An 18,731-nucleotide genomic window follows, 5' to 3' on the forward strand; every position below is an offset into this window, starting at 1 on the left:
CCTTGGCATTCATCGTTGTCCATCAGGTTATCTGCACAGGTCGCACTGACTTTTCCTTCAGGCCCACCTGTCTCTGTCACAGCTGCCCATCCCCCTAGCCATCTAGGGTCAAGAAAAATGGCACTCATGGAATCTTACATTGTGTTGTAAGATGGCCAGTGAAGACTGGTGGGGAGAAACCTGTTATGCTCGTCCTTCTCTGAAAATTCCGCCTTGCACCCTGGGCCCAGCCTGCACATCTAGACCAGCAGCCTATATGTGTTGCTCCCGTCCAGCCAGCAGCCTCACCTGTGTACCACTGTCCTCTGCCGCTGCCCCATGCTGTTCAGCTCTTGGACCCTGTTTACCTCTTTTCTGGCAATCCTGTGTTTCTTATTTGTGCCCTGGCACTCAGAGTTGCCCCCCATTTCCTTCTGCATCTTTGAAACTTGTGGCTTTCTCTGGCTGCATTACCTGCTGTCACCTGACACTCTGTGGCCCCTGCCTTCCCGTGAGCTCTCCCTGTCTTCCCACATCTGCTTTGCTCTGCGTCCCAGCGTCGCCCCAGCACTCTGCCTTCTGTGACTGTCAGAGACGGGTCCTTCTTCCTGCTGCTTCTGGGGGCTCTGGGTCATCCATTTAGGACCCATGGGTTTCCCTGAGCAGCTCTAGCATTTTGGGGGTGACGTGGGATGAAGTCAGCATCCTTTTACTCCCTGGACACAGCAGATATGGCCCCTGATGGCCTAAGAGTTTTATCAGGTGGATTATTTTTAAAGCCCCGAAACAAAGATTAGCTCCAAAGTTTTGTTTTGTTTTTTAATAGATTACTGATTGTTAACACATATGCTGTATTATGTCAACACAATTTGGCTGTTAATTGAGTTAACTGAAACTTAATGCATAGTTAGATAGGAATTACACTTGACCAGAGATGAGGGTGCTTTTCAGTTTGGCGTGAAGCAAGATAAAGGTCCCATGTCCCTGAATGAAGCACCCCGTCCCACCTTGTTCCCATCTCCTCTTGGTGGTGGAGATGAGGCTTAGAGTTGGACATTTGTCTTTGCACTGCCATGAACATGCTACAAGCTGATCCCCCAGAGCTAAGGGGTGTTTTTTAGTCATTTTGTTTCAGCTCTGGCCGCAGCACAGTATGTTCAACTTTTCACACAACCCTATGTGTGTGTGTGTGTGTGTGTGTGTATAAATATCTATACACACACATTTTTAAAAAAGGACATTAAGATCCTTCTTGAAAGTTTATATTTTTTCTTTTTACTAAACCCCCACCATGTGGTGGTTTTCAAAACCATGCATGTTTATGAATTGACCCCAAATGGCAAAAACCCTTAGCTGGGCTGCTAATAAAAATAATCATCCTGAAGCTCCCATAATTGTAGTTGGTAAGGCTTTAATTTAAATCATATTTGAATCTTTTCTTGTATTTTCCTAACATATGCTGTGCATACCAGACTGTTTATGTAGAAACCAGTCTAGTTACAATATGACTACCATTCTGTGATAATAAATACCTTCCCAGATAAGATAGAAGTTTTTCTTGTTAAGCATGAAATTGTTATTGAAATTTTTTTCTCTAAGAGTAGCTGAAGGAAATATTTTCTGATGTGATAAAGTAGGCTCTGCTGGAGGAAGGTTGTAAACATAAATCATCTTGACTCAGCGGGGGAATGAATGTCTAGGCCCAAACTGGGTGAAAGGATGGCTTAGGGATAAACACTTTATTTTTATTTGCAGTGGAATTATTACTTTAGACCGTTGTACTTTGGGGAATCTGGCTCAAGGAAATGATACTAAATGAGGAGAAAAATAAATGCATTATGCATAAATTTACCTCTTCATGTTTTGTTTTGTTTTTTAAATGATAGCCCCAAATGGAAAACATCTAAATATGGTAAAATAACTATCATGCTCTAATCAGATAAGATGTTTGGAGAGTGTGGACGTGGAAAAATGTTTCCTGTATTATTAAGTGAAAACAAGTTTGAGGAGGCACGATCATACAATATAATGTGCAAACATGTAAAAAAGAATTGTAACTCAGAAGGATTGCAACGTTTTTTGCTATTTTGATTTTTTTTTACTTGTGGTTATATTTCATTTTTAGTGAAGTAAATTATTTTAGTTCTTTTAAAATTTCAAATTCTGCTTCCAACACACACAAATTTTATTATTTCACATACTATATATATATATATATACACACACACATACACTTATACATATATTTATATGTGTATATTTATATATATTTCAACAAATAAGTTGAGCCCATATCCCAGGTGGATGTTTTGCTGCTGTGGGCTTGAAGAGAAATGAATATTAAACGAGGAGGAATCTCTCTTGTTATTAATTTACCAAATTTATCAAACAGAGCCATGAAAACCTCAACCCAGTGTCCTGAGGGGTTGCCGCTGGGGCTTACCTTCCTCCACACCCCTGCAGGTGTGGCTGGGAGCAGTGCCAGAACGGTGACAGTGCGTCTGCACTGCGCTGGGCCGTCTCATGGTACAGCAGGTGTGGTCAGCGCTCCAGCCGATGAGGCAGGACTGTGGGATAAGAGCTGGGCGTCCGCTCAAGATTTTGGCCTCTCAGTTAGCGTTCCCGTTTTACTCATCCATACAGTGAAGCTAGTACTAGGGTTACTATTGGGGGCTCCTCAGAGGGTCAAATAAATCATGGCTGTGAAATTTTAAAGAAAAATGTTGGGGACCTGTACAAAAAGCAGACTCACAGGTAACTCTTGAAGCTCCACAGTAGGGAGGCGAGTGCCCTGCAGAACCCTGAGGGCAGCAGGACTGGAGTGTGGCCCCAGGCATGAAGGGTCCATGTGACAAAAACTTCATGGGCTGACTCAAAACTGTCCTTCTGGCCCACAAACATGTGAAGTGGTACACCGCCTTGTTATTTTCTCTTTTTTTAGGTAAAGTTAGAGCAGCCTAAATGAAATAATGCCATATCACCTCCTTTCTCTAATTTTCTGTTTGGATGGTTGTTTTAAGTTTATAGTGAAATGATTGTGGCTCATGTTTTATCTAGAATGTGCTGTTTAATCTCCAGGTACTTGAGGATTTTCCAGCTTTCTTTCTGTTCCTGATTTCTAGTGTAATTTCACTGCACTGTGAGGGCATGCTTTGTACAATTTCTGTGTTTCGTTTGTTTGCTTTTATGTGTAAGTTGTGTTTTGTGGCCCAGAATGTTCCCTTTGAGCTAAAGGGATTTCTGCTGTTGTCGGATGGAATATTCTGGATCAAGTAGATCAAGTTGATGGTTAGTGCTATTGAGTTTAATATGTTCTTAACAGATTTTCCCTTTTTTCTGAAGACTGATTCTCACTTTGTTGCCCTTGGTAGAGTGCTGGTGTCACAGCTCACAGCAACCTCAGACTCTATGGCTCCAGTGATCCTCTTGTCTCAGACTCCCGAGTAGCTGGAGTACAGGCACCCGCCAGGATGTCCTGCCATTTTTAGAGGCAGGGTCTTGCTCTGGCTCAGGCTGGTCTCAAACCTGTGAGCTCAGTCAGTCCACCCTCCTCGGCCTCCCGGAGTGCTGGGGTAACAGGCAAGGGCCACCTCGCCTTGCTGGATTTGTCCATTTCTGATTGAGGTCTGTGAAAGGCTCAGACTATTAATAGTGGATTTGTTTGTCCTCCTTACAGTCCTATCAGTTTTACCTCCTGTATTTTGCTGCTCTTTCCTAGGGTGCCTTCGTGTTTAGGGTTGACAGGTCTCCCTGGAGAACTGACTCCTTTATTTTAATGTTTGGTAATGTTTCTCTTTGTACCTGATGATATTTTCACTTTGAGATCTGCTGTGTCTGAAATTAACTTAGCTATCCCAGCTTTTTTTTGATTACTGTTAGCATGGTATATCTTTTCCTATCTTTTACTTTTCACTTGAATCTTTGCATTTGAAAATGTCTTCTGGGCAACACAATATACAGTTGAATTCTTCCTTTTTTATTCACTCTGAAAATTTTTTGTTTTTAAACTGGTCTAGAGGTGCCCAACTTCTTTTCTTTTCTGAAACACATTAGAAGAATAAGAGTTTTCTGGGGCCACACAGAAAATGCACAAACATTAAGGAAAGCTGATTAGCAAAGGAGAAGTCTCTGAATATTCTTCATTATGTCTGCTTATGTAGATAAGCAAAAAATGTCCTCAAAAATCAGCATGTGGCCTGAGGGCTGTAGGTTGGACACCCTTGAGACCATTTACATTTACACAGATTTTTAAAATGGAGAATAATGCATATTGCTGTTTGGAGGTTGTTTTTTTTAATTCCTTATTAGCATATAAATGTACCTTCTTTTCAAACTTACACAGTCAAAGGATTTGCTATCTAAGTTCTTTAAAGTTGGTGTGTGTTTCATCTCCATTCTAAATAAACAATTTATTTTCCTGTGGCAATGCCTTTATGATAAAAAAGCTTCTTATTTTGTGCCTAGTTTGGTATCCAGTTGTGTAAATCAATTGGTTCTTTGTGAGCAGCTTTAAGCCTAAGGATCAGCTTCATTTTTATGAGTGATTTCTTAGAATTAGGAACTATGGTCCTAATAAAAGATCACCACAAGAGAATTAAAAAAGAAACCCCTCATTTAATTAATTGATAACCAATGAGCCAGTGAGTCTGTTCCGTAACTATCATTTGACAAACGTCTCGACCACTGAAGAGCACATTTTATTTTCCCCCACCGAGGACAAATGTGAACTGACTGAGTGCGGGGCGGCTCTGAAGGGACCCTGTGTTTGCCGGCCACAGACCGTTAGTGTGTGACGCATGTAAACAGAGGGTGCTTTATGGATGCCGGACAAGACCTCTATTCATGTGAGAGTCTAGCAAATCACACGTGCGAAAGCCCCCACTACAGTGGCTGCATAAGCTTAACTGCACAGAGCTCTCTACTGCTTTCTGCAATAGTCCCCGGAGAGTTCAGCAGCAGCTAAACAACAGCCCTAGACTTGGAAATGGAAAGTGGGGGAGAAGTGGAGGGATTCCTTTGGTGCCCTTTGGTGTCCGTGTAGTAAGGAATTGTAGGTAGCAGGAGGGTCTCCCTTCCCCAGCAGTGATTTGCAGCAGTGATGGGCACGTCTGGAACGTCTGTTCACAGTGGACAGGAGGAGGGTGACGACGAAGCAGAAACAGCCTCCGCTAACTCGGGTTTCCTCGTGGGCTTCAGAGCAGACCCCACGCAGGATTTGCTTTAGGGAGGCTGCCAAGCAGAGAAATGAGGTCTTTTGGTGGAGTTTTAATTCACAGTTTGCAATATGTTCCACTTAGTATATGTGATCCTTTGTGAGGCAAAAGAAAACTAATTATTTTCTCTCAGTGTGTAGTGTCTCATGGGTAAAGCATATTCCATCGAGAATGGTTAGCCTCTAAAAATTTAAACCTATAAATGCAGCATAAAAAATATTGAAAGAGTAGCAGAATATGGCTCGGCTCCTGTGGCTCAAGAGGCTAAGGCGCCAGCCACATACAGCTGAGCTGGCGGGTTCGAATCCAGCCCAGGCCTGCCAAACAACAATGACGGCTGCTATCAAAAAATAGCCGGGCATTGTGGCGGGCGCCTGTAGTTCCAGCTACTTGGGAGGTGGAGGCAGGAGACTTACTTGAGCCCATGAGTTGGAGGTTGCTGTGAGCTGTGATGCCATAGCACTCTACCCAGGGCGACAGCTTGAGGCTCTGTCTCAAAAAAAAAAAAAAGAAAGAGTAGCAGAATAAAGAATGAAGAATAAAATCACCTTTAGTCTGAAGTGATTTTCAAAAGCTTTTATTTGCATTTTTCTAGAAAAATTGTGTATGCAGGTGTGGAACTTAAATTTATGTTCAAAATGCCATCGTATTATATAAATTGTTTTGTATTGTGCCTGTTTGCTGACGTACCTCATACATCCTTTCATACAGCATGCAGCTTTGACTTCTTCACATGTACAGATGATATAATATCATTTATTCAATTTGTTCTCTACTAAGGGACATTTAAGTTGCTTTTCACTTCTTGTACTTGCAAAGAATGCTACCAAAGTTTTTTTTTTTTTTTTTTAAATATTTCTCTAAGAATACATACCCAGGGCAGCCCATGAGCGTCAGAATTTTGTATATTTTATATATTTTTTATTTTTTTAATTATTTATTTATTTATTAAATCATAGCTGTGTACATTAATGTGATCATGGGGCACCATACACTGGTTTTATAGACTGTTTGACACATTTTCATCACACTGGTTAACATAGCCTTCCTGGCATTTTCTTAGTTATTGTGCTAAGACATTTACATTCCACATTTACTAAGTTTTACATATACCCTTGTAAGATGCACCGGAGGTGTAATCCCACCAATCTCCCTCCCTCTGCCCAGGAAAGTAGGACACCATTCCAACTCCCCCAAGTGCCCATGGATCTACGAATGGATTAATAAATTGTGGTATATGTACACCATGGAATATTATGCAGCCTTAAAGAAAGATGGAGACTTTACCTCTTTCATGTTTACATGGATGGAGCTGGAACATAGTCTTCTTAGTAAAGTATCCCAAGAATGGAAGAAAAAGTATCCAATGTACTCAGCCCTACTATGAAACTAATTTATGGCTTTCACATGAAAGCTATAACCCAGTTACAACCTAAGAATAGGGGGAAGGGGGAAAGTGTATTTTATATTTTGATCTGTTTCCAAGGGTTCTGTATGGGCATTTTTCCAAAATGGAATCCACTGTTGGATTACTAAGAAATGCAAGTTCCCTTTCACCACATTGATCAGTACTGGGTTTTTCTTCGACAGTATTGAAGTTGTTAATCATTGCCAATTTTCCTTTTCCTTCATGGTATCCTTTTCCTTCATGTCTTTAAATAAGAGTGAGATTCAGCATCTTTTTGGATGCTTATCAGCCACTGCAATTTCTCTTTCTGTTAATTACCTATTTACATCATTGGCCTACTTTTCTATTGCTGTGTTTTCTACTGATATTTCCTTTGTAAATTAGTGGTATTAATTTGTCATCGCATGTAATGAGCAAAATTATTTACAGTTTTGTGATTCATTTTTTGCTTGGCTTATGCTATTTTTTCCAAATGGAAATACATTTTATATAGCTAGATCTTTATGACCTTTTTATTTTTGAAATATGCTTTGAAAAGCCTTCATCCCTTCTGGGTTATAAACACATTTTTTAAAAAATCAAATTGTAGTTTTAAGCATTGTTACGAAACAGGCCAACTAGCCATTTGTCCCAACACTGTTTAGGGACTGACCCATCTATCTCCAACTCTTTTAAGACACTACATAGAAGTATCTCAAGTTATCTACAAGCCAAGGGTGGGATCAGGTGCTTTGCAACCAGACTTATTAGGCTGCCACTAACCAGCTGTCTAACCAGAGCAAAGGTTTTTAAACTCTTTCCTCGTCTGTGAAACGCAGCCCTTGTGCAGTGGCTGCTTTTGCCGACGCTGTGCTCATCACAGCCACGCTGTGTGAAGGCTGTGTAGTCGCGACTCAGAGAAATAGGGCATTGGTCAGGATGGAGCACCTACTGTCCTTGCTTCTCATCACCACTCTGGACTTCCTCCTTTCTTCATGGTCCCTCTTCCTTCTCATTTGACTCTTCTCCAGACAGATCCCTTCACCCCCAGCCCTCCACCATCTGCCCTGGCGATTTTAGCAGCTAATTCCCTGGGTTGCTCCCTGTTACCACTTCGCTGTATGTGGCAGGTCATGCTGTAACTGTGATCCTTCTCTTTCTTCCCTGATCTCCTCCTTTCCGACCATCCTCTCTTCCACTTATCATTAATCACCCATTCCTATGGTGATACCAGTTATTTTGAAATCTAGACGTTGTGAGTCCCATTCTGTGATCCTTTGTGATTGCAGTTAACCTTGGACCTGATCTTTAAAAATACAGGAAGACCTCCACAGTTGACCATATCCCTCCTTAAGTTGACCTGGTTTTCATAGACCGGACTTGCACCACACATACGTGTCAGTCCAGTAGGCCTTGCTCCTTATGTTGACCAGCTTGTTACAGTCCCTTGGGTGGTCACTTCCAGAGAGTCTGCTGTCCTCAGCCCTGCGGAGACCTTCAGCCCTGCCTCCTTTGCAGTGTTCACTGTAGCTGATGTCCTCGCTTCTCTTCTTTCTGGAATGGTGTCCTACTTTCCTAGTCACCTGGCAAAAACCCACCTGTGGCTAAATCTAGATTCCTACTGCTCAGCACCTGTGCCCAGGCAGCTGTGTGGCTGGAGAGAGACCCTGCACCTTGCTGCTGGGCCACTGGTTATGACCACAGTCTCAAGGGCCTCCACAGTTCTGCTGTGTCCCCCCAGCTTCTGGAAACTACTCTCTCCTGGGAAATTTCCGTCCCCCCCTGCCCGCTGGCTGTGGCCCCATCCTCACAATTCTTCTGTTCTCTTTCCCTTAGGCAGCCACGCCCAGAGGACTCACTTAGTCTCCTGACTGCGACAGCACCACATCCATCCTGGTCCTGTGACTCTGCACCTTGTGTACCAGACACGCCCTGGCCCCTGCTCGCCCTCTGCACCACTGTCCATGCACGCACACTTCCCAGGCTCTGACAACAAGGCCCTGGGAGATTCTTTGACTTTTCTTCCCCCCGCCCCCCTACCCCTTCCTCACAGTCCTCTGGGTCAGCCTTTAGAATCTGTTGGGTTTTCCCTTCTCACAACTTCACCACCGTCACTCTGTTGAGAACAGAGAAAATTGGGGAAATCCTGATATAATCTTGCCTTAGTCTTTGAACTACGTGTTCTGTCCGTGTGTCCTCTCAGGTTCCTGTTCCTCATTTCATTCAGGTCTCACTTAAAATAGCTCCTCTTCAGAGAGGCCTCAGGGACCATGCTAAGACAACCGTGCACCTTCCTGCACCTGGTTTATGTTATTATCGCTCTTTCCTGTGCCTGATGGCATATCGATAGTGTGTGTGTGTGCACATACATATATGAGTGTGTAGCACACCTACATACCCATGCGCGCGTGCGCGCATACACACACACACACACATACACAAAGTTCTAACAATTTTGAGCGGCTGTCCCTAACTGATTGCAGCTGGTCTTAGTTGGGGGCATTTATTTAACAGGAAGTATGTATGTGTAACTCCCTAACAGGACCCTTTTCTATATTGATAGACATACACTTGGCAAAAGAAATAAATGAGAAAAATACTATCTTTAATATTTGTGGTTCAGGTTGTCTTTCGGTTATTCTGAACCATTGAGTCTTCTGTTCAGAACGTGGAGCAGCATGTGTCCCTGTGAAGGAGGGGATTAGGCAGGGTGCCCAACACTGCTGGGGAGCACACATGTGCTCCAGAGTGGGAAGCCAGCTCCTGCTTCAGTGTGTCACCCTTGCTTCAGTGACTCTGAGGGTCATATGTGGGGGAAGGTCCAGTCCGACCTCCTGGAGAGCAGGGACTGGCTCTGAATAGTAGTTTCACCCCTTCCTGGTATCTCAGCAGAAGGTCGGGTGTGCAAGAAAGGTTGGGGAATGGATGGACATTGCTGCAGGGGTTCCGCTGGGATGTGCCTTGCTGGTGCTCTGCTGACCCAGGCACTAGAATTGCCAGGGATTATTGGGACTGATACTGCAAAGAGCAATGCTGGGCCCGTGGGCAGCATGCAGCGGCTGGAGGGACGACACTCCATCAGCTGAGAGGCTGCAGCACTTTATTTGCGCCCAGGCAGTCTGTGTGCAGGTTTAGCTATGCACCTGTGGGCTACTGTCCAGGTGGGGACAGGGAGTTTGCAACCTGCCAACAGCCAGGCAGGCCACATGGGGCTCCCAGCACACTCCTCTGGGCAGAGAGGTCTGTGGCCAGTCTCTCTTTAAAGAAGCTTTATAATGCAGCTAGAAAAGGCACCCGTTGCCAGCACTGCAGCTGAGCAGAGAGCTTTCCTTCCTGTTGGAGGTTTTAATTCTATTTGCGTGCTTCTCATACCTGGGGAAGGTGGCAGAAGCTTGTGGTAAAAGAAGTTGCACTGTCTTTTGTTTGGAGGATTGGAATGTATTGCAAGTAAAGGCAGAAAATGATTGGCAATGGTATGAATGCCATTTTCTGGAATGGGTATCTTAATGTAGGCAAGAGGCTCAGTGTGGGTCAGGCCAGGTGACCTTTGCAGGTCAGGTCAGAAATCGTGGCTGGGGGGGACCTTAGCATTGGAGGTTTCAGTGCTGAGCAGCCTGGCCACAGCATTGCAGGAAGATTAGCAAGCTGAGCCTGCATGTGGGAGCTGTAAGGAGGGGGCATCTGCAAAGAGAAATATGGGGCTGCCCACCAGGGTGTCTTACACCTGCTCACACTGAAGCATTACTGCTCTCCTAGGCCCTCCTGTGAGGAGGCCAGGGTGGTCCAGCAGAGGCAGATGGGGAGTAGGAATGTGCAGCTGATTTTGTTCATGCTCCCTGACCAGAAATGGCAAAAGAAGTGCAGAAGTCAGGTGTTGGTGTTGCAATCCTGATAAGCAAGAGCTATGCTTGATGAGCAGAGAAAATTGGGGAAATCCAGATATACTCTTGCCTTAGTCTTTGAAAGTTTTTTCTGAGTTGATAAATTTCTTTGTCTTTTTAAATAATAGATTAGATTGAAATATAATTCACAAAGCATAAAAGTCACTACTTCGGAGTTTACCTTTCAGTGGTTTTTAGCATAGTCACATAGTTTTACAACCATCACCCCTCCTTTCTTGAGTTCCAGAGCCTTTTCAGTGTCACCGCTCAGTCTCTGCATCATTAGCCCTCACTCCTTGTTATCTATCTAACATCATCATTAGCCCTCACTCCTCACTCTCCATCATTAACCCCTCACTCCCAGGAGACCAGTCATTTACTGTCTTATCTCTGCGACATGTTTATCCTGGACTTTTCACATACATGGTTTCATACAACGCGTGGCCTTCTGTGTCTGGCTTCTTTCACTTACCACGTTGTGTTTGCTTGCGATCCACGTTATAGCACAGATGAGCACTATATAACTTTTTATGGCCAAGAACATGGTATGCATATGCCACGTTTTACACTTTTGCCAGTTAATGGAAATACAGTTGTTTCTTGTTTTTGGATATTATGAATAATAGTGCTGCAAACGTTCACGTACAGATTTTTGTATGTAGTTAAGCTTTTGTTTCTTTTGGGTCTATACCTAGGTGTGGAATTGCTGGGTCATGTGGCAAATCTGTGCTCAACCCTTTGAAGAACTGCCGTGCTGTTTCCTAAGTCAGCTAAACCACTTTACGTTGCCACCGGCAATGTGTAAGGGTTCAATTTCTTCACATTCCTGCTGTAATTCCTGATAATTGTTATCATCTGTTTTTATAATCCTAGCAGTCCTGATGTGGATGAAGTGGTATCTCCTTGGGGTTTTGATTTGTATTAATTGAGGGATCATGTTGAGCACCTCTTCATGTGTTTATTGGCCATTCGGGTATCTTGTTTGTGGAGATGTCTGTTCAAATCTTTTGCCAGTTTTTTCTGAGGGTTGTCTTTTTATTATTGAATATTCTTCCTGTATTCTGAAAACAGTCCTTATCAGATACATGATGTGCAAATGTTTCCTCCAGTTTTGTGGGTTGTCTTTTCACTGCATGATGGTGGTTTTTGACATGCAACACTTGGGTAGATTCCAGTTTCTTTCTTTTTTATCTTATTGGTGCTTTTGTTGCTGTATATAAGAAACCATTATGAAGGTTTACTGTTTTCTTCTAAGAGTTTTGTAATTTTAGCTCTAACATTTAAATTGATGATTCATTTGGAATTAATGTTTGTATTTAATTATTTTGGGTTTAAGGTCTGTGTCTAGATTTGGTTTTATAGGACCATTTGCTGGAAAAACCATCATTTACCCATTGAACTGTCATGACACTCTTATAAAAATTAATTAGCCATAAATGTAGTGGCTTACTTTTGGACTGTCAGTTCTGATCCATTAAACTGAATTATTGCCCTTACGTTAGTATTACACTATTTTGATGTAGTTTATAGTAAATTTTGAGTTTAAGAAATCTAGTTCTTCCAGCTTTATTTTCCTTTTCAGAGTTTTTTGGCCATTTAGGGTCTTATAGATTTCTTTGTCAAGGTCGGGGTCAAATTGCCTGCCAATTTTTGTAAAAAGGCAGCTAAGATTTTAATAGAGATTGTGTGGAATCTCTTAGTTGATCTAGTATCAATGGGGAAGGTATTGCTATCTTAACAATACAGTTCTGCAATCCATGAATACAAGATGTCTCTCTATTTATTTTAGGTCTGCTTTAATTTCTTTTAATGATATTTTGGAGGTTTTCAATGTACAAATTTTGTATATCTTTTGTAAATTTATTTCTAAATATTTTATTCTTTTTGTTGCTAAAGTGTGTCTCTTGTAACAGCATCTGGGTGTTATTCATTCTTTCAATTTCTGCCCTTTGTTTATAGTGTTTAAGCCATTTAATGCTATCACTGGTAAAGTTGATTTTATCTCTGCCATTTACTATTTGTATTCTGTGGGTCTGATGACTTTTGTGTTTCTCTGTTCTTGAATTTTGCCTTCTTTGATGTTAGACAGATAGCTTCTGTTATACCATTTTAATTTCATTTTTGTTTATTTATTTATTTAGACAGAGTCTCTGTAGAGTGCCGTAGCATCATCATAGCTCACAGCAATCTCTTGGGTTCAAGTGATCCCCTGCCTCAGCCTCCTGAGTAGCTGGGACTATAGGTGTCTGCCACCTTTCCTGGCTAGTTTTTCTGTTTTTATTAGAGATGGGGTCTTGCTCTTGCTCAGGCAGGCTGAACTTCGGAGTTCATGGGATCCTCCCACCTTGGTCTCCCAAAGTGCTGGGATTATGGGAGTGAGCCACTGCGCCTCTCCCAATTTTGTTTATTTTATTATACATTTTGAGTTCTTATTTTGCTTGTTTCCCTGAGGATCAAAGACTGACTGGGCAAAGCTGAATGGCTGTGATTGGGAAAGGAGGGGACAGGATAGGAGATCCTGGAATGGTTTGTTGTCTCCAAGTTGCCTGTGCTGATGGATTTATCTGTCAGCTTCTTGGTGGATTGTTACTGTAGGAAACCTCAATCCCCTCTCCAGTGAACTATTCAGTCAGGTGAGGCTGCTGGTAACTGTGTCGGTGGTTTTCCTCCAGCCTAACCCAGTGCTGGGGTATGGCTGGTGAGGTTGGCTTTGTGTCTGCTCCTTTCACCCTGCCCTCTGACCGCCCCTGCCCTTCTCTTGTTCCCAGGTAACCAGCATCCTGCTTGGCCTGACATGCCCCCAGGTGCCCCCGGTCTGCAGGGAGCCCTGGTGCCAGAGACCTTCTTCCCCTTCTCCCTTTGGGTACCTGACGTGAAGGAAGAGCTGCTGAATGCACATCAGCACCACAGGACTCCGGACTTGGCCAGAACATAGTTCTTCTCCTACCCTCTGACTTCTCAGAGGTAACCTTGAATTTGTAAAAGGAAGGCTTGCAAACCTTAATTTATCTCTTCTTAGTGGGATCTCAGACCACTGCTGGGCCTGCCTGGAGGGATTTCCTTAACCTCTTAAAGCACACCTTGTGGGCTGTTGCCTGGGGGTTTCCCCTGAATGAACGGTAAAGGTGCGCTCTGCACCTATGCTGAGCGGTTATGGGCATTGATGCTTTACCGAGATTTTCATGGTTCTTTATTTACTGCTTATAACAACCTGTGAGCCTCATGTGTCAGAAGGTTGGGGTGATTATCTAGATTCCCCCTGATTCATTAGTTCTTTGAGGACACGGGGACCTGCCCCTGCGTGCTGCTGGCTCTGCTCAGCTCAGGACAGAGCGTGGCAGTGCGGTGCTGCACTCCCGACGTACTCCTTCAGTGGGAGCACAAGCAGGGTGGGGTGAGGATGGGCACGGAGAGACAGTATACAGTTGACAGTACCAAGAGGAAATTATGTGCTATGTGACAAAATACAAATGTGGAACAAAGAAAACGTGGACCAAGTTTAGTGGGGAGGGTGGGTTATAGTGTCAGATGGAGCAGTCGAGGAGGTCTCATTAGGTGACATTTGAATGTGGACTTGGGGTGGAATGTGGACTAGCTATTTTGTTTCTGGGCCAGATTGGTGTAGAAGGAAGGGGACAGTGGGCACAGAAGCCCGTGAGTCAGGGTGGACAGGACAGGTGACAGGGCTTGGCTGTGGCTAGTATCACAAGCTGTTGGGGTATTCTGCGTTCATGATGGGACGTCAGTACCAGGTTGAAGCAGAGACGAGACAGGGCCTACATTCCATTTGAATAGGCTCCCTCTGGACTCTGCATTGAGAATATGGGTAGAGAGGGGAAGACAGGCTAGAGGCCAGGGGATGTCTCAGAGGCACTCAGAGGAAACCGCCGTGGTCACCCAGATGAGAGAGCAGAGTGGCAGCTCTGCAGCTGCAGTGGAGTGGTGAGAGGTGGCCACATTCTTCAGCCATCCTGGCAGAGCGGATGCTCAGTGTGAGAATGAGGGGGTCAGTGCAGATGGTGGGGCTCTGATTCGAGTAACTAGATGTGTTTTCAGAACCCGAGAGGTGACAGCTCAGGTGGAGAAGGTTCAGGTATGAGAAGAGATTACAAGTTCTGTGTGGAGCATGTGGACACCCAGTGGAGAGGCCGAGCGGGAGGCTCTAACCCAGGCTGATGGTGTAAGAGTCTGTCTGCGCTGGAATGTCATGGGGCGCTCAGCTTGTGGTTGGTATTTGGCCTAATGACCGAGATGAGATCTCTGGTGGGAGAAGAGAATTTTTGGGGATTGGACCTGTGCCTTCCAGCGTCATCATGGAGGGCAGGAGAAGAGGACAGTCAGGGATGGGGGCTAAGAGGGAGCAGCCAGAGAGACCAGGAAACCAAGCCTGGCCTCTGGGCACCCCTGACCACGAGATCACTTCATGGAGGAGGGAGTGAGGGGGCCCGGGGATGCTGAGGCTGCAGCCTGGTGGCCACTGGTCTAGTGGCTGTATCACCAGAGGCCAGCTGGGAGGGAAGAGTGTGGGGGAGGGACTGGAGACAGATTGTCCACAGCTGTTCTGAGGCGCTTGGCTGCAAAAGGGAGCCCAGTATGGTGGTGTCTGGTGATGATGTCAGGAGGATTGTGTGTCTGGGAAGCACAAGCAGTGAGTGCAATTGTGTGTTGAGCAGGTGACTCAGTGGAGAGTGCAGGACGGGTGCTGCTGGGTACAGTGTGCACAGTGGAGCTCCTGGCTTTAGGAGAAGCACAGATAGTTCCCAGCAGGAAAGGACCAAATGACAGATAGGTGGTGGCGCTTGGAGGGGCTCTGCAGTCCTCTTCTGATTGCTTATCTTTTCTTTTGTGACATGGACACAAAGTGAGCAGCTGAGGCAATGTGGAGAGGATGGCTGGCAAGTTTGCAGACAAGGAGGCAGCAGAAAGGTCTCTAGGGAGAAGGGGGTCACTAAGCACACTGGCAGCCACAGCCACAGACTGAAAGTGTCTACTCCAACTGGCCACCTGCTTCCTGGATAGCTCCCTGGGGAGTAGGTGTACGTTATAGGTCAAGAATTGAAGGATCTTTGATTGCTCGGCCGGGAGAGAGGCTCTGAGTGTGAGACAGAGTGGCCACCGTGTGTGCAGGAGAGAGCTGATTCCGCCTGTGGAGTGGGCTGACACAGGGAGTGAGGAGGGAGAATGAGGGGCTGATGAGTGATGGGAGATGCAGGAAGGGGGTCTACAGGACCCCTGAGTTCCAGGCCTCCTCATCAAGTCCTGGCTCGTCTATCATCCTGCCTCACATTTTCCAGACCCTGTAGAAGGGTCTGCTGGAGAAACCCTGTGGCATCCACCCCCGTACAGCACTGCCTGGGGGCCCCTTTGGTGACACAGGTAATGTGCTGCTCACATGGCATAGAGCCATTCCACTGTGGCAGGGTCCCTGTGCTGAGCAATGGCCTTGTAGAAGTGAACATCGAAGCTGCCCTCCCGCCTCCTTTTGAAAAATAAATGCTTTCTGACCTTTTTTTTTTTTTTTAACTTTAACTTCAAAATTTTAGGATGATTGCACCTTTCTTTCTTTGCAAGGCACTTGTTGGTACAGAGATACACAGTGCCCTCGAGGAAGCGGAAAGCTTTAAAGGAAACTGCAGGAAACCCACTTCAAGGCCAGTGGAATTTTGTATTTTTCCCTTGTCGCCCCCACCCTCCTCCCCTCCCAGGACACTTCCATTTGGGAATCTGCTTCAAATTCCACAACTGTGAAGTGGCTACATATTCACAAAAGATTCACAGCAAAGAGGACAAAATCAGAATGTCACATCAGAAAATGACATTCTGCACAAGCAAAGATTGTTTTTAAATGTTTATGTTTACAAAGTAAAATGATTTTCACGGACCAGAAACCATCCTCAGTTCACCCTTCTGTGATTGAAGCATCTGAATCTGAATCTGAAAGATAGGTTTTCATTTTGTTCTGTTTGGTTTGGTTTCCCAATGGAGAGGTCTTTGGTTAAGAAACTTCGACTTGGCCTTGGCTGTCACTCAGCCTTGGGATATTGAGAACTGCAGCTGTTTATGGCCGGCTCTTGCTCATCTGGTTTTGGCTCCTTAACCTTTAGGGCAAAGGTCACTTTGAAACATGAACTAGAAACGAAAATATCAATACTCTGCTGTAGTTCATGGTTTCAGAGCTGCTGACGTGGAGCAGTGAGCAGTATTTTTAGAACTGGAAACCATTAGAGATGCTGTTTTGAGATGCAGCAGCTGGTGGTACTGGTCCTCACAACCACATTGTCCACATTTTGCTCAGTTATGGTTTTTGTTACTTGTTTATTTTATTTATTTATTTATTTTTTTGAGCACTTTGGTCCATTTTCATATGTATGCTGTGCTCTGGGCTGGGCTGGTCAGCCAGTCTGACAGTGGGTCAGTCTTCTCCAGAGCCTTCCTTGGGCTCACAGAGGCCACACTGGAGGAGCAGGGCTAAGGACTGGGAAAAGAACAGAAGGCTCCCGTTCTTCTCAGAGTAGGGTTTGCTCTAGAAAGATCAAGCAGACATTTAATCAGCATCCCCTATGTGTAGGGTCACCTGCGGGGGGCCTAAGAATATGGTTTTCTCTGAGTAATGGCAACACACTGAGGATGTGGACTCCAGTTCCCCAAACTTGAGCACAGGCCAGAGCAAAAGGCAACAAGAAATGGGTGCTGGGTATTAGCAGAATTCTCACAACCAAGACATATTTGAGCCTGCTGGAGGAGAGAGAGGGGCCGAGAGGGAGCTCCCAGAGGGCATGACCACGGGCTGAGCCTGGATATTTGCAGGGCCCCCGGAGGTGGAGTCCATGCTCTGGGCAGGGAGAGCCCTCACGATGTGCCTGGGAGGGAGGGGTTCACAACAAAAGGACTCTGCTCCAGCAGACTGGGCTCCAGGATGAAGGACCAGGATGCCCGCCGTAGGAGAAATCAGCATGGGGGACTTTGCAAAATTAATGTGTTTTTTTCCTGATTTTATTAAAAATTCAGTTTTGGTTTGGATTCCTCCCCAAAGCCCGATGATAGAGCTTCATATACACATGTGTTACACATTTACCAAGAAAATATGCTTACAGCTTCAGTAAATTCAGATTTTAGGTCCATTGTACAGTGTTTTCTTAGATATTAATGAGAAAATCATTAGTATCTTACCCTTGTAATTGGGTATAAAATGGATAACATAATTCAGTACCTCTGTCTTACTTTGCTTCTGACCTCACTGAATTTTATAATCTATTTTCCGAATTGTGTTCCATAATCTGTTTCTCAGTGTTTTAAAAAGTGTTCTCCTCTCTTTAAATATATACAATATAAATTAATATATTATATATAAATGTATATGCAAAATTTAGTACATAGGTAGATAACTATGAAAATTTTGAGACCGACTGTGTTATGGTCTATTATTTCACTTCTAAGAATCCCAGTCCACAGCGTCCCTTCTGATTCACCCTGCAAGTTTCAACTGGCTCAGCTTATTGTTGAGAGGTGTTGCTGGGAGGGATTCGTTTGTCTCTCTGTGTGTGAACTTTACCTTTTATGATTTTTATGTTCTCTCCAAACTTTTGTAATGACCCACATACTTAAAAATTAGTGATGTGCCCAAAACTCAACCTTTTTCAGCTATTGCTAACTTACTTTTCAAGAAGTAGTATGTCAGAGGCTATGAAGTTCTTTTTGATCACAATTGAGGAATGTGAAAAAGGGCTTGTGTAGTTTTTTTTTTTTTTTTTTGTAGAGACAAAGTCTCACTTTTTGGCCCTCGGTAGAGTGCCGTGGCCTCACACAGCTCACAGCAACCTCCAATTCCTGGGTTTAAGCGATTCTCTTGCCTCAGCCTCCCGAGTAGCTGGGACTAGGGCTTGTGTAGTTTTTAAGAGTGATTTTTGGCTGTACACAGACTAAAAAAAAAAAAAAAAAAGGGAAATTCTCAGCTTCATGGCCCATGGAGTGGGTGAGAGATGAGAGTCATTATGGGGTAATGGAAAGAGGTGGATATTGGAGAACTTGGAAAATATCTGGATTCGGAATGGGAGTTACAGGCTGCAGACGGCCATGGGTAGGGTGGTAGGGGGTAGCGTCTTTCCTAGGTGTTGGTGTACCCCATTAAGAGCTATCACCTCGCGTTTCATGTGCTTCAGAAAAGATCTGGAGCCCAAGCAGTAACTGCCCAGCCATGGGAGGGGACAGATGTTGAAGCCAGATGAATCGTTTTGCAGAGTTCAGTAACATGACTGTTAAGCTGGCTAAGGC

General features: G+C 44.4%; 1 protein-coding gene across 7 annotated transcripts in view; it reads left to right on the forward strand.

Annotated features, from left to right (window-relative positions):
* The window catches only part of RNF144A (ring finger protein 144A), a 105,885-nt gene that overhangs the window by 9,564 nt on the left and 77,590 nt on the right, over positions 1-18,731 (forward strand). For 3 of the 7 annotated variants that reach the window (XM_053588403.1, XM_053588411.1, XM_053588408.1), the window contains exon 2: positions 13,229-13,424. The exons of 1 other annotated variant lie outside the window; for it this stretch is intronic. The gene's annotated coding sequence lies outside the window, so the exon portion shown is untranslated. Of the gene's footprint in view, positions 1-10,612; positions 11,262-13,228; positions 13,425-16,003; positions 16,112-18,731 lie in introns of those variants that run through there. 3 more of the 7 variants (XM_053588405.1, XM_053588404.1, XM_053588406.1) reach the window with 3 other exon arrangements.

The sequence above is a fragment of the Nycticebus coucang genome, chromosome 4, assembly GCF_027406575.1.
Source record: "Nycticebus coucang isolate mNycCou1 chromosome 4, mNycCou1.pri, whole genome shotgun sequence".
NCBI lineage: Eukaryota > Metazoa > Chordata > Mammalia > Primates > Lorisidae > Nycticebus > Nycticebus coucang.